Here is a 15,341-nt window from a genome sequence, read left to right as displayed (position 1 = left end):
TCTTTCCTCTCTAACTCACAATAACTCTAGGGTTTCTCTCAAGGGACGAAGACACTGGTGGGGAGGGCCAAGGAGGCTATAAGTGCCTTTAAATAGGCCCAAGCCCGAAAAAATTAGGGTTTCTGCCAACAGCGCTGACTCGGCGAGTCAGCTTGTCGACTCGTCTAGTCCATTCATTTTCCACGTCACCAAGTCGCGATCCTACTCGACGAGTTAAGGCGCCAACTCGTCGAGTCACTCCTCATAACTTAGAAAATAATCTCATTTTATCATACCTGGAAATCCGGATGTTACAATCTAATATATTTTTCTCTATAAATAATATTGTCAAACCATTCAATATTTTTTGCAACATCGATTAACTTAAATAATCTTCAATAACTTTAGCTTTGAAAAACTTTACTTTGTAGATGCAACTGTGACAATAATGATTAATAACATGTTATATGCAATAAAAGCATTTAAGTATCAATCAACATGAGTTTAACAAACTCTAAAATTTCAACTGCTTACACTATATTATCAAGCAAAGTCATATATAAATCTACAATTTCATTATTCCTATTTTCCGTTTCCGAATAAATACTTTTAGAAAACATTGTATAATTGTCAACAACTAAATTACACTACTTTAAGAAAAAAAATATACTTGGAGTTTGGTTTCTATCTCGAGTTTGTGGAACTAGAAGTCTAATGTTGCTACAACTTAAACAAGCTAAAATCAGAAATTTAAAATATTAATATTCTAAAAATGCAAACAAAAACCAGAAACTTCTTATTACAAACATATTACCTTAAATATGATACTTTGAATATGAAAGAATGGAGTTTGCAATCCGATATAAAAATAACAAACATAACTTAGAATAAAGTCAATAAATATGATATACAGTTACAAATTGAACTGAGAATAAAGTCTAAAATCTGATATAAAGAGAGCCAAGAAATCTGATAAAAATTACATACATAGAAAAATCAGAAACTGGTACTTTGCAAACCTGATACTGAGAATTCGAGAGTAAGAAATATAGATAGTGAGAAAACTTACATACCCAACAAAATTAGAATTAGGAGCGAAGAAAGTAGCGTAAGAAATCAGAAACCAAGAACTCGAGAGTGAGAAATGCAAATCTTATACTTCACAAAACCGTTGTCTTTTGATACTTGATCGAGATTCAATATCCAAGAACAAAATTTGGGTATTTTGATGCAACTTCCGAGATCCTGGGAGAAGAAAGGAGAGTATGAAAAATTCAGTAATTGCTAATCACTTGGGTAATCTGATGTCAATTTGTACCTAATGGTTGATAGCTGGATGTTGATTATCCAGACTAGGGATGAAATTTAAAATCGGAACCGAAACCATTAGAACCAAAATATATAGAACCGGTCCGGGTTCCGAGTTTAAAGAATGACTTTATTTGGGTTCCTGGTAATCCGGGTTTCGATCCTTCGATTTCGAGTTAGCCGAGTTTGAGAACCAGAACCAGTGTGAGAAACTGTAACCGGTTTTGGGGGTCGGAACGGGTTTCTATAAAACGTTTAAAACATGAATATCTCATTCATTTGGAGTTGGATTGACATGCCATTTTTTCCATACTATAGTTTATAATTTGTGCCTGATTTTAGACTATAATTTGTCATTTTTGGTTTCATATTCATTGACTTACAGTCCCCCAAATTCGGGATCAAAGCTAGAAATTTTTTGTATTATGTGAAAGTTTTAAAACATGCATATCTAAATTGTTTTAAGTCCGATTAGCATTCGGGTTTTTCCCCAACGTGTGTCTTATAGTTTATACATGATTTTAAGCTATAATTTTATCAGTTTTGATTTCATATTCATTGACTTACAGTCCCTAAAACTCGGGATATCAAAGCTGAAGGGTTCTTTTTTTTTTTTAATTCTGTGAAATTTTAAAACATGCATATCTAATTCATTTTAAGTCAGATTATCATGAGGTTTTTTTTACATGTAGTTTAGAGTTTGTACATGATTTTAGAATATAATTTTGTCATTTTTGATTTAATATTCAATGACTTACAGTGTCCTAAAGTCAAGATTTCAAAGCTGAAAATTTTCAAAGTTCAACCCATTAAGTAATTATAAAAAAAATTCGGTTTTCCAGTTCCAGACCCACTTTATCCGGAACTGAACCGGCAATAGTTCATGTATACCAGTCCTACAAAATTCCGTTAACTGGTTCCCGGGTTTTTCGGGTCTGGGTTTATTCGAGACGAGTTTAGGCCCACTTTCTTCCCTATTCGAGACAAACGATGATGTCAATTCACTAGATCAAGATATCACTTTGGTTCACATTCCTAGTTGATGTTTTGTTTAATGTCGCCCTAATTCTTGCTCTTGCGTTGATTCACTGGATCAAGATACCACTTTCTAGGCGCGTTCCATTCTTAGTTGCCTGATAGTCGACTTTGCTTTATTGTTAGATTACTTTAGGTTTAGGCCCTTCAGAAACATTATATATATATATATATATATATATATATATATATATATATATATATATATATATATATATATATATATATATATATATATACCCTTAAAACCATGGCCCCTGGGCGGTTTCCTGATTGTCGATTGCCAACCTTCTTGACCAGACCTGCCTAGACATCCATAAATCATACTAGAAATAAAAACTTCCATTTTCGACTTTCCGTGAGAATAAGATTTGCAATCAATGTTGAATAGTATGAGATCTCCTTCAATTTTTGTAATCTTTCCATGTTCTAGAATAACTCGATCTGGCCATCTTTGAGGAGTCATCACCATAACATTTATATATCAGACTACTACGTTCAATTACAAAGTATTTGGTTCCTTTTTAACACCCCATATTTTACACAATTTAAATGTAATAATATAAAAATATCGTATGACATAAAGTCAAATCTTTCTGAAATTTGTCTCAACAAAAACCATTTTAAAACGTTAAAAAAGCCAGGGTTACAAAATCATATCACACAACCATAATAAGGCTAAAAATTCCTAAAAATATTCTAACATTTATATCGAAATTTTGACATGACCATTGGACAAAGTAGAAAATGGTCATACTAACACGACCTTAAGAATCAACCCAAAAATAAAACTCACGACATGATTAAAACATCACAATATTAGTACAAGGGTGTTACTAAACCCAAATCAAACTCTCCTTTGATATATAACTAGACGAATATCCGCACGTTGCGTGGAATAAAATTATATAGTGAACATTTTAGTAATCATATATCATTGACAATATTTTTGTCATTCATATTAACTAAAAAAATAATTATTATTACATTTAGACATTTAGTTAATGTAACATTATAACTAATTTGAACAATAGATAATATAACCCTTACTAAAATCCAATCATGTAATGATATCTACCCACGCTTTACGTGTGCTATAAAATTAATTATATTTCTTATCTATTTTAATTAACTAATGTAATGATTTATTAACTTTAAAGAAAAATTGACGATATTTTAATTTCATCATGATGATTATTTAAATGATCAGTCATTGTTTGTGATGTAATATAATTTAATCTATAACTTTATTTTATTTTAACTATTATTATCATAAATTAATTTTAAAAAAACTTAACGAAATTTCAGTTATTATAAAAAATAGTTTTTGGTGATCTTTTAGTTAATTTTACTTTTAGATTTATGTTCTTTTACGTTTATTATATTTAATATTTTCCTTTTAACTCTTGTAAAAAATATACATTGAGTTTTTTTATAATTTTATTTGATATTTTACTTCAGATTTTAAATTTTACATTATGTTTTTAAGTTTGTTTAATATATTAATTTAGGTTATACATTTAACACTATAATGACGTTATTGATAATTCAAGAAGTCTTCCATTTATTATAATATTTATAATTAATAACATATTTAAGTTAGAAAGTATATTATAGGGACATATGAAAAGTTGGGAGTTTCAAATTGATGTGGTGAAAGGAAAAATGTTTTATTTATAAGTATAATATGATATGATATAGTGATACCGTAAAAAGGTGACTATCTATCTTTTAGCCATCACTTTTATTTATAAAAGTCTTTTTATGTCTTCCATATTCTTTATCTTTTTCTTTTGATGCTAAACAACATTTTTGTGAGATACATGTATCTAAAACATAATACATAATAAAATAATATTTCTTGAGCTATATTGGTTTTAGACACAAAATCTTTAAATCATCACATACACGTTTCTTTTTAAGAAAACTAAAAATCAAAGACTTTTCTTGAGAACTTTACTTGTAAACATAAACCTTACACATAAGGCCTCTCAAAAGTTTACTTACTTTTTAAGTTTTTCAAATATAACAAAGATTAATCTTGAAAGAAAACATAAACATTTCATTTACTTAACATCAAGGCTGTAAAAGTCGTTAGGCGGTAGTTAGGTGGTCGACTGGAGTTAAGAGACTAATCTGTTTAGGTGAGCATTAATCGACGCCTAAACAGGGAGCCTTAATTGTACTATAAATTGTTTTTAAAAAATTAAATATTACCTATATCCTAACAAAATCAATTAATATGACAATTTTTTATGTTGATTTACTTATTTTGTTAGAATATATAACTTATTCAAGAAGTCATATTATTTAAGAAATAATTATTTAAATTTTAAAACTTGAAAATTTGAAATTTGAATTTCTTAAAATTTTGGTGTAATATTTGAAATATTGAAAATTTAAAAAATTAAAATCTAAAAATTTGATAATTTTGGTGTAATATTTGTAAATTTTAACAGTAAATTTTAAAAATTGAAAATTTTGGCTACCTAGGACCACCTAGACCGATTTTAAGCGTCGTTGACCAACTTTGTCTACTATGACCACATAACAAAAATCATAGACATTTGATGTCCGTATAGCTCCTAGGCGACTGCATAGGCCACAATTTACAACACTTCTTAATATAAATTATGCAAGATGCTATGTATGATCTTATTCTAATGCAAGCTTAGGTAATAATACCTGTGGGCCAGGTCACTTCCAATTATCTAGTTCTCTTAAACATATTTGACTATTGCTTATGTATTGATTCTAGATTCTATGCTTAGGCCGTGATCATATTTAGTGATACCCTAAGTTTGGTTTGAAACAAGAACATCTCAACTCGTTTTGGCACTATCACAATTAGACATATACCTTGTAAATATGAGGTACCACCCTGGTAAAGTCTTCTACAGTCACCTTGTGCGATTCTTTATACCTAGACAAAGCAAATATTAATAGGCTGTCTCTACTTTTTATATCTATTTGATGTATATACGAACACCACTTTTCTTTTATCCAAGTCAATCACATAGTATTCCATAATATGTAGATGATCGCATAGTAACTATGTCTAATGAAAATACATTATTAATTGTAACTTAATCATGGGAAAATAATTTTGATTCACAAACATTAGTGATACCGCAAGTCTAGACTAAAACGAGAATAACATAGAAACATGTCTTAACTTTCTCAGATTAAGACATCTACCTTGCAAATAGGAGGTACCATCCCATTAGAGTCTTTTGTGCCCCCCCCCGGAAAGGAATTTGTAATTATTTATGGTTTTGTCTTTTATAATTATTGTATGCAAAGTGTCGATAGCATAGTAAAATAAAGTATGTAAGACCTTCAATACTCTAGGGGGCATTAATGTAAATAGGTTTGTCATATTGCAATCAACCGATTGCAGTTCTATTATTGTACTCGGCTCCTTTGAGCCTATAAATAGGGCCTTTGCCCATATGGAATAAACAAGCTAAGTTTGAGTGTTTAAGACTTGAGTTGATCTCAAAGTTCTTCCTCTGTTGAAATAGTTGTTCTATTTCTAAATAGCAGAGCCCTATCCAAATATATTCATATAATCATTCATATAATCCAAACAATCCATCGTCAATCCATCCCGACGCATCATTCAGGTATAATCCTATCTTAATCTTTTTATTAATTCCGTCATGTCTTTCAATTTGGTATCAGAGCTAAGTAACGTTCTTATTATTCTTATTATTAGTTTGCATATTCAATCTATCGTTAATAAGAATATATGCATATGCAGCATCATAAACATGATAAGCATCATAAACATGATAAACATCATAAACATAATAATGAATAACCATTGTTTTTAAATATTCATATTTAAAAAAGTTATCAACAATTAAAATATTTATCATAAGAAGATTTAATACCATAAATATGTCTCAAGATATTTTCAATTGTTAAATCACTTTTATTTCTTCATGATAGTATCATTTCGAGTTATTCTAACTTTTAATTCTACAAAATTTGAAATTTTTATTAAAATAATACTCGTTTTTAATAATCAAATTCATGCTTGAAATATATATTTATGTCTAACAAAATTTTGATGAATTGTATTCCTAATAAAAATATTATTTTAAGAATACAGCAAATCCAAGAATCTATAAATAATTCTAAGAAAAATCTCAAGGATTCTTACAAACCTAATAATCAAGGTACGATTTTAAACAATAACCATATTCATGATGTTAGATATTTCATAAGAACTAGTATTAAAATCCGTTATAAGCAAATACGTCGTCTAAAAACAAAACTATTTGTATTTTAAAACGTATGTCTTTTAAACATTATTATAATTACCACTACTATTAAATAAATTTTAATCGTAACTTTAAATCTAAAACGAAACTAAACTATTATTATTATAAAATTATAATCATGAGTTTTTTCAAGCCTAGATACAAATAAACAAGAATTAAAATTTTTTTGTAAAATATTGAAACAATCTAAAAAATTTCTTTTAGACTTAAAAATAGATTCTGACATATCAATGATAAATTGTATATCTAATATTGAAGCAATACATATAATAAATAATAGTATAAATTGGAAACAAGAACAAATAAAAAACCTTGAAGATAAAATAACAAAATTAATTTGTTAAATATGATAGAAAAAACAACTACTTCACTAGAAAAAAGAAACTAAAAATTTTATATATGGAAACTTTACAAGAAAAAGTAGAAACACTAACTAAATTATTTGCAGCACTAGAAATTTCATCTGAAACTCAAGAAAATAATATAGAAATAGAAAATAATTCAGATGATAATGACGCAGAAGTAATATATGATTTTTCTTCAGATGATGAAAACCCTTATTCAAATCCATATAGAGATTCACAAAACAATTTTGGATTAAAACGAAAACAATCATATGTTGAAGATGATTATCAAAGTCAATATATTTATGGACCACCTTCATTAGAAGAAATTTTTTTATATAGACAAGGAATGGTTAAAAATAAACAAAACAAATGGGAAAAAATACCTCCTCAATACATACCTAAGTTATTTACATTTCCAACAAATTCAGATATTCTTTTTATTGATTGTGACCAAAATCCTGAAGCAAAAATTCAAGAATGGAGTAATAAAATGGGAGTACAAATTCAGTTAACCGAAGAATTAAGAAATTTACACCCAAAACATTTTCTTAATTATATCATTCATAAAACACAAGGTAACGCATATCGTTTCCTTTCATCTCTTGATGAAACCGAAACAATGATGATAGCCACCACTGATGCTATGGAAACATTTAAAAATGTATTAAGCCGTCTTATTCAGGAATTCATAGGAAAACAAATTGAAGATAAAATATCAAAAAAAGCTTTTCAATTAGAATCATTATGGCATTTAACTAATTTACGAATTTGTAATATGTGTTATCTAGAACCATTTATATGCGAATATTCCGAACATTATTATAATTTAGATCCCACTAGAAAAAAGGCAGCGTTAGATATGTTCTATCAAAAACTACCATCATTAGTAAGCCAAAATGTAATAAAAGATTTCCAAGAAGCATTACAACAAAATAAAGTTGCAGACACCTTAGGAGTACGAATAAGCATATTAAAAGCATGGATGCAGAAAAAATGTTTAGAACAAAAAACAGCACAAGATGCAAAAATTGATTTATGTTGTGACATCCTTTCTAACAAAGTAAATCAATATGGTTGTAAAGAAAAACAACAAAGTAAAAAAGAAAATTTGGAAAAAACAAACATATAAACCTAAATACAAAGAATATTATAAACAAGGGGAAAGAAAATATTTCCGTAATAGAAAACAATATAAACAAAAATATCAATCCAAAACAAATTATTGCCCATCGAATAAAAAAGACTGTAAATGTTGGATATGTCAAGAAGAAGGACACAAAACTTATGAATGCCCGAAAAAGACTAAAAAGAAAAAGAAACAAATATATTAAAAATTGCATACGACCTTGGATACGAACCCATAGAAGATTCAGATATAAATTCAGATATAGATATTTATGCATATACAACTGATTCTGATTCAGATGCAGGTACATAATCCTATGGAAAAAGTATTATTAGAATTAGAATTTGAGGGAAACCTCATATCTAACCTATCTGGAATACACATTGCTAAAGTATACAATGGTATGAAAGTACCATCTGAAGTAAACAATGATAAAGTATACAGTGATATGAATATATCACCAAAAGCATACAGTGATATGAATATATCACCAAAAGCATACAGTGATATGAATATATCACCAAAAGCATACATTGATATGAAAATTTTCATATCATCATTTGAAACAAACAAATTTAAGCAATTATTCAGGTACTCAAGAAACGCAAACATTCAGTCCACAAATATATCGAAATGGAAGCAATCATGAAACAAATCAAACACCAGTTCAAACAGAAAGAAGATCAAGAAGCATCATTAGTCAGACAACTCGAAGCAGTCAGACGAGAAAAAGAACAACTACGACAAACAATACAAATCCTATCATCTCAATCAGTACCTAAAGAAGAAGCAGCTAGCAGTTCAACAACGAAGCAACCAAAAGAAGACATTCAAAAAATTTCATCCGATGATAGTCAGCCACAAACAATGCTCAAGACAGAAAAACAACCTATAAATCCAGAAGAATATCCACCACTTCAAGCAGATCATAAAAATATAAAGAAATGGTACGTGATTTTCAACGGAGAAAACAAAGGAGTATATGACAATTGGGGAATCGCCAGTTCATATATTCTTGAAAAAAATATCATTCACAAAAGCTACAAAACGAAAAATGAAGCAGAAGCCGCATACAACGAAGCATACAAAGCAGTAATAAAAGATAACGTAGAATGTTCAAAAACAGTTCTCCTAACACCACAAAAACCTATGACCAGCTTCACACCACAAAAACCTGTATCCATCCCAAGATCCCTTAACCAATTAAATGCAAAAATTGCCCTTGAATCCATTCTATCAACCAAAGAAAAAGAAGCCATGAAAAAACCATCTGCCAAAAAATTTGCCGAATTATGGGACAGCCTAATCTCATACACCGAAGTCCATTCTCTGATGGGCTTTTACCTAGTAGCCAGACGACCAGGTCCTAAAGCAGTTTTCTTAGCCGACTTATCAGATCCTATGACTTTATGGGATTATTTTATTCATGGGTTCATCGACACCATCTATCTAGAAGGCACCAATCTACACTGCATCAGCGAATTCCCTTCTGCTGTGCAAACTATCATCAGAAATTATAAAATACGCTTTGCAAAACAAGAAAGAGGATTATTCATCAAAATGCATTCTAGCTACCCAATTTTTGATGAAGAATCTCAACTAATTGTCCCAAGTATTACTTTTGCAAACATGGGAATAAGCAACGGCTCAAAACCAACAAAAGATGATCTACCCCATGAATCCCCAACACAAGAACATCTAATCTTTGCACTTGCCGGTGTTTATTTAGCATCATCACGCATTGGCAACGGTAAAGACCAAAGGTCAAGAATCAGAGTAAATTATGCTAGTAAAACTTTCATTATCTACTCTTTAACAGACAATGAAATCACTCTGGAAGCAATGAAAGCAATTGAAACATTCGAACAACCTTTCGAAAATTTTTCTCATCAACTGGCTGAATTACCCGATGATATCAAGAAACAACTTTGCAAACATATTATGCATGCTCCAAGACACAATTGCAGTCACTGTTCAGAAAACACAGAAGAAACACCATTCATGGAAGATTAACGTCAGCCATGACACAAGCAAACATTATTCAAAAACATGTCTTTTCGGAGGCGGGAGGAATGACGTAAGCAATGACATAAGAAGCCATTATTAAAGAAGACACATTATTGAAGACATGTGGCCTTTCCATATGGAAAGGAATTTGTAATTATTTATGGTTTTGTCTTTTATAATTATTGTATGCAAAGTGTCGGTAGCATAGTAAAATAAAGTATGTAAGACCTTCAATACTCTAAGGGGCATTAATGTAAATAGGTTTGTCATATTGCAATCAACCGATTGCAGTTCTATTATTGTACTCGGCTCCTTTGAGCCTATAAATAGGGCCTTTGCCCATATGGAATAAACAAGCTAAGTTTGAGTGTTTAAGACTTGAGTTGATCTCAAAGTTCTTCCTCTGTTGAAATAGTTGTTCTATTTCTGAATAGCAGAGCCCTATCCAAATATATTCATATAATCATTCATATAATCCAAACAATCCATCGTCAATCCATCCCGACACATCATTCAGGTATAATCCTATCTTAATCTTTTTATTAATCCCCCCCCCCCCCCTGCGGGACACTAGACCAAACAAACAAAATTGGGATATCCCTACTTGATATATTCATGAAAACCAGTTTTATTTTATCCATGTCAATCACACATAATATGCCATGATATGTACATGATTGCATACTCATGAAAAGTCATTCTTTAACTGTAACAAAATCATGGAAAAATAAAATTAGACTCGTAAAAATTAAGTCAATTAGCATGCTATCTTTAGAATCAATTCATAATCAAAATAATTACATTAAAAAAAATTATATTCAAAACACTTAGCATGTTTGAGAATCAAGCTTAATTCATTACATAAATTTTATAACACATAAAACATTTGATTATGCCATGTACCCCAGTACGCGAGAAATACACATGTACTCACTTGGGGAGACTAGGTTGCATCTAGTCTCTAATACACTTCCCTTTGCTATCTAGATTTTGGTTCGTACCTAAACATTCCTTTCATAAAGCTTTATTCACCATTTTATGCTAACTTTCTATATTTGACATTATACTTTATCTATGTTTCTTTGACATAGTTTGGCTTCATTATAATACTACACTAGTTACATCATCAAAGTTTTTAAGTACCATATACCATTTAGGTCTCATGTTGCATAAATGAGAGCTTACTTTATTTTTATCAAAATACTTTAAATTTAGAAAATTCTTTAAGTTCATGATTATCGATGACTACAGTTATCTAGTCATTTTAATATCATTATAACTTTGTTCCAATGGTTAACCATACTAGTTTTTGCTAAAAAAAAAAAAAAAAATCATTTTTGTCCCATTTTGACAACTTAAAAATTCCTTACATACTTGTTCTTAACTCCATGTAATATCTCCCATACATGCAACAATAGTGCTTTAGACATTACAAAGCTTAATAGAACCTTTTAGACAAATTTTCGTTTCGACACTTTTTCTCATTTAGCATTCTACTTTGCCAACATGTGATTTTATTAAGTTTTATGGTGGTAATTCAATAAGTTTTATGTTATAACATGTTTATAATTTCATACTAACTAGTGAAGGATCCCGGATATGTATTCGGTACAACTAAACCCAAAGAACTAAGTGGAAATCAATCTGATAGAAGGAATAGGAAAAATCTGAAATCCCACAAGGGTACATTGAGTAAATTTGTCACTCTGCAATAAATACCAAACTACTTTTATTTATTTGTGTATTATAAATAGCAATTTACTTTTTTTTTTGTACATATAATCAATGTTACCAATGCTATCCAAAAGACTGTGCTTTAACAAATTGTAGTGTCATTACTTTTCTTACATATCAAACAACTATGGTAAATATACTTCATGTTCTAAACCCTGCAGAAGTCAGAGAAAAAAAAATCAATAAAGGGTAATTTAACCATCTAACATAATTAGTGATCCAATTCCTTCGACCGGTTTCGAAAGGAAAAACAAAATATGAACGGTCCATTCCATTTCTTGTCAAGGAAAACCATGACATATTTACCTCTTTAGATTTATAATTTGATTTACTACAAAATGGAAAGAAATAGTTGGAAACCTACTCACAAAAAACAACCAAATATAACTGTGTTGAATTCAAGCAACTGCAACTTGTGCAACACGTAGATAAATTTCTGCTATCCACTCGGTAACAGGATGGTCAACCTAAAAAAATGTAGAAATTCCCCAAAAGGGTATATGCATATCATTAAATCTTTGATAACTCTTGGATGTAAACATTTATTCACTATTTAAGAATTAAATATTTTCACCTGTAAACATGGATTGAGCTCCAAAAAGTAATAATCCCCAATTTCCATACTGTACAAATACTCTACAGTTGCAACTCCAACATAATTCACTGGTTTAGCTAATCTTCTTTTACCTTGCTCCAACTTCTTTATTCTGTCATTTGGAGCTATAGTTATGAGTTTCTAGGGAAACTGGACTTTTTACTAATTTTGATTTTTCTAAATGGAAGAATCAGCAAGTAGAAGTAATAAGGATATTAAATGATGTAATTTTGTTTTAGTGCTAATGCTTCATCTGGGTCAGACTACATGTCTCTATCCATTGAACTGAAAAATAACCTATAACCAAAGTGAAGTTCAATTTAAGAATGTTGGTTTGGGTAACTATTGCTTTAATTGTGGACCACTTTACCCTTGCTATAATTTAGCCTCATCAAAAGGAAGAGTACATGCACCTTGTAATTTGGGATTGTGAAGCCGTAATAAAGATTCAAGATTATAAAGGAAAAGTGATAGAGGGTACTAAGGGAATTCGCTAATGTTAGAAAGCTACCATCTCATACATGACCATGAACAGATTGAATACATGTTACTATTTCCCCTTCTTTTGATTAAGTGCTATATCTGGGAACATAAAAGAAGAAAATCATGATTTTTAGGAGTAAAATCAGACATAAAAGCAACTCAATATGCATACTTGTAAACTTACACACAGCAAGTGTTGTTGGTAAACTACTGCAAAGTCCCGTCAACTGTTCGAAGAGAGGTAAACCTTTGTGACTTTTCCATATTGGCCAAAATAATCCGTGAAACAAACAAATGTCAAATTAAAAATAGAAACAACCAATTAAGTTAAAAACTTTCAATCTAAATCCAAATACTAACGATACTCTTGAAATTGAGAATTGAAAAAAATCAAAACCAAAACATGATGCAATGAGGTTGGTGTGATTTACCGGTTGATCCCTCGTGAATTTCGACATATCTGTACAGCAAGAGGGCAACCAAATACGTCGAGGGTTTCCAAAGAGCTTTCCCAGGTCAGCAAATTTGTACAATATCGGAATCTGGCGGCAAGCTAGGCAAACGAAGATTCTCTTCTAGGGTTTAAAGAAAGGCTTATACACATCAACGAATTTCCAGCTGAAATGATTTTCCAGATCTTCGTCGTCTTATCCCAAAGAGCTGAAACAATTGTTAATGTCCTAGGGCAAGGGAAAAATCGAAATCAGACTGAAAAATGGAACATCGGTCCCTTCTATTCGCCGAAGAGAAACTGTAAAGGGCGACGGATTGCAGAAATCACCATCGATTTCTTCTCTGATTATTACTGGATGTTGATGCGTGGTGTCAACCCTAAAAGTACAATCCACCAGCGACTGAAGCGAAGTTTGACAGAATGTGGAGACATCCGTAGCTGGGAAGTAAGCGGTGGAGGGAAACGGAGAAGGTGAGCAGCGGGGAAGGCGGTAGAGCTAGAGGGAAACGGAAGAAGGGAGAGGCGGTGGAAGTGAACGATTAAAAATAATGGAGAAGTATTAGAGGCGGTGGAGGATTAACTAAGGTGGAGTTAAATAACCCTATGGAACAGTACCCTGGTTAGGTACTGTTACTAAGGTAACAAAGTATTAATATATATATATATATATATATATATATATATATATATATATATATATATATATATAAATAATTATATTTCAAACCATCTTTATCTTACCACCTTATTCCATTTTGCCAAATTGGTCCATTAAAGTTTCCAAAATTAGAAATAGTTGTATAAATTATAAGTCTCTATCAAATTTGGTATTAATATGCTTCCAACATCATATTAGACCCATCACCGTGTTAAAATATTCACTTGTATAATTAAAGTAAAATATCTTAATTTTAAGCAGTCACTTTATTTAACATCCCTCGCGTGTGTGAGTTTAAAATGATATTTAAAAACAAGTTTAAAATCTTTCAAACAAAAAGTTTCAGAGTTAAATAAAGTTTTATGAAAATAAACGGTCCCCAAAAAGTATTCAAGTTAATTGTTTCAAAATGCAAGTTGTCATTAGGTATCAAAATCATGATTAAGTTTTCCTACACAACGAGGTCTTCTAAATATTCCGCACCTATAGTCCCTCTATTACTTCAACCTAAGCACACATCAAAATAAGTTAGGCAATATTCTTAGTGAGTTACATGAGGTTGATTCATTTAGAGGAAATGATGGCAATCCATCTTACTCGAATCAAACCTCCAAAAAAACAACCTAAAGTTGTTTAGAGCAAGTAGAAATCACATAGTTTTGATAACCCAAATCAAATAAAGGGTCTTATATGACCAAAATATTGACTACAAGTAGTTATGTTTCCTCAAGACATAAAGTCTCATAATTTTCAATAAAGGGTAAAGCCTATAACATATAATAAAATACAATGCATGCAACTAGCCCAAACTAGTGTCAATCTCAATCGTTAATCTCCCCAATGTCTCAATAGTATAATTTGATGGTAATCCGTTCCTAAAAAAAAGGGAGCCACTACCCCTAGCCCATTAAAGGGGTTGAGAACCTCTACTTATGCACATGGGGATTATCTAGAAATCTACTCACAACAAGTCAACACTCAAAGGATCCCAAGGACTTGACCACTCAAGGTACTTATCCTAGTATGTGTATGCAACATGTAGGAAGCCAACGTCGCTTTAAAAAAATATATTAGCTTTTTCTATAAAATAACCTTCCAAAACTTCTTTTCTTAAATGTAACAAGTATATACACATTAAATAGCTAGCAATGAAGTTTATATGATAGATAGTTTCAAATCACAAAACTAATAATTAGGATGTGTGCTCCCAGTAACTCACATCAACTTCTAGCATTCAAAACCACTCCTTTCTTCAGTTGAAGTTCTCCTCAAACACCACCTATATGATGTAAAATGAATTACTAAAAATAACCAAAATACCCATAG

The 15,341-nt window shown here is 30.5% G+C and overlaps 1 long non-coding RNA gene across 5 annotated transcripts; it reads right to left on the bottom strand.

The window, feature by feature from the left end:
• Positions 1 to 11,805: 11,805 nt before the first annotated feature.
• Positions 11,806 to 13,910, bottom strand: LOC145134681 (uncharacterized). Of its 5 annotated transcripts, none has more exons than XR_013719270.1 (4): positions 13,088 to 13,910; positions 12,400 to 13,002; positions 12,190 to 12,292; positions 11,806 to 11,980 (listed from the first exon to the last, which is right to left on the bottom strand). It is a non-coding gene; the product is annotated as an uncharacterized LOC145134681 (long non-coding RNA). The 5 variants fall into 5 exon arrangements; XR_013719269.1 differs by having other exon boundaries at positions 12,194 to 12,292; XR_013719268.1 differs by having other exon boundaries at positions 11,806 to 12,292; positions 13,088 to 13,158; positions 13,335 to 13,910.
• Positions 13,911 to 15,341: the final 1,431 nt, after the last annotated feature.

The sequence above is a fragment of the Lactuca virosa genome, chromosome 8, assembly GCF_052849685.1.
Source record: "Lactuca virosa cultivar CGN04683 chromosome 8, Lactuca_virosa_CGN04683_v6, whole genome shotgun sequence".
Taxonomy (NCBI): domain Eukaryota; kingdom Viridiplantae; phylum Streptophyta; class Magnoliopsida; order Asterales; family Asteraceae; genus Lactuca; species Lactuca virosa.
The sequence above is the reverse complement of the archived record's forward strand: the minus strand, read 5'-3'. Positions and strand labels throughout refer to the sequence as shown.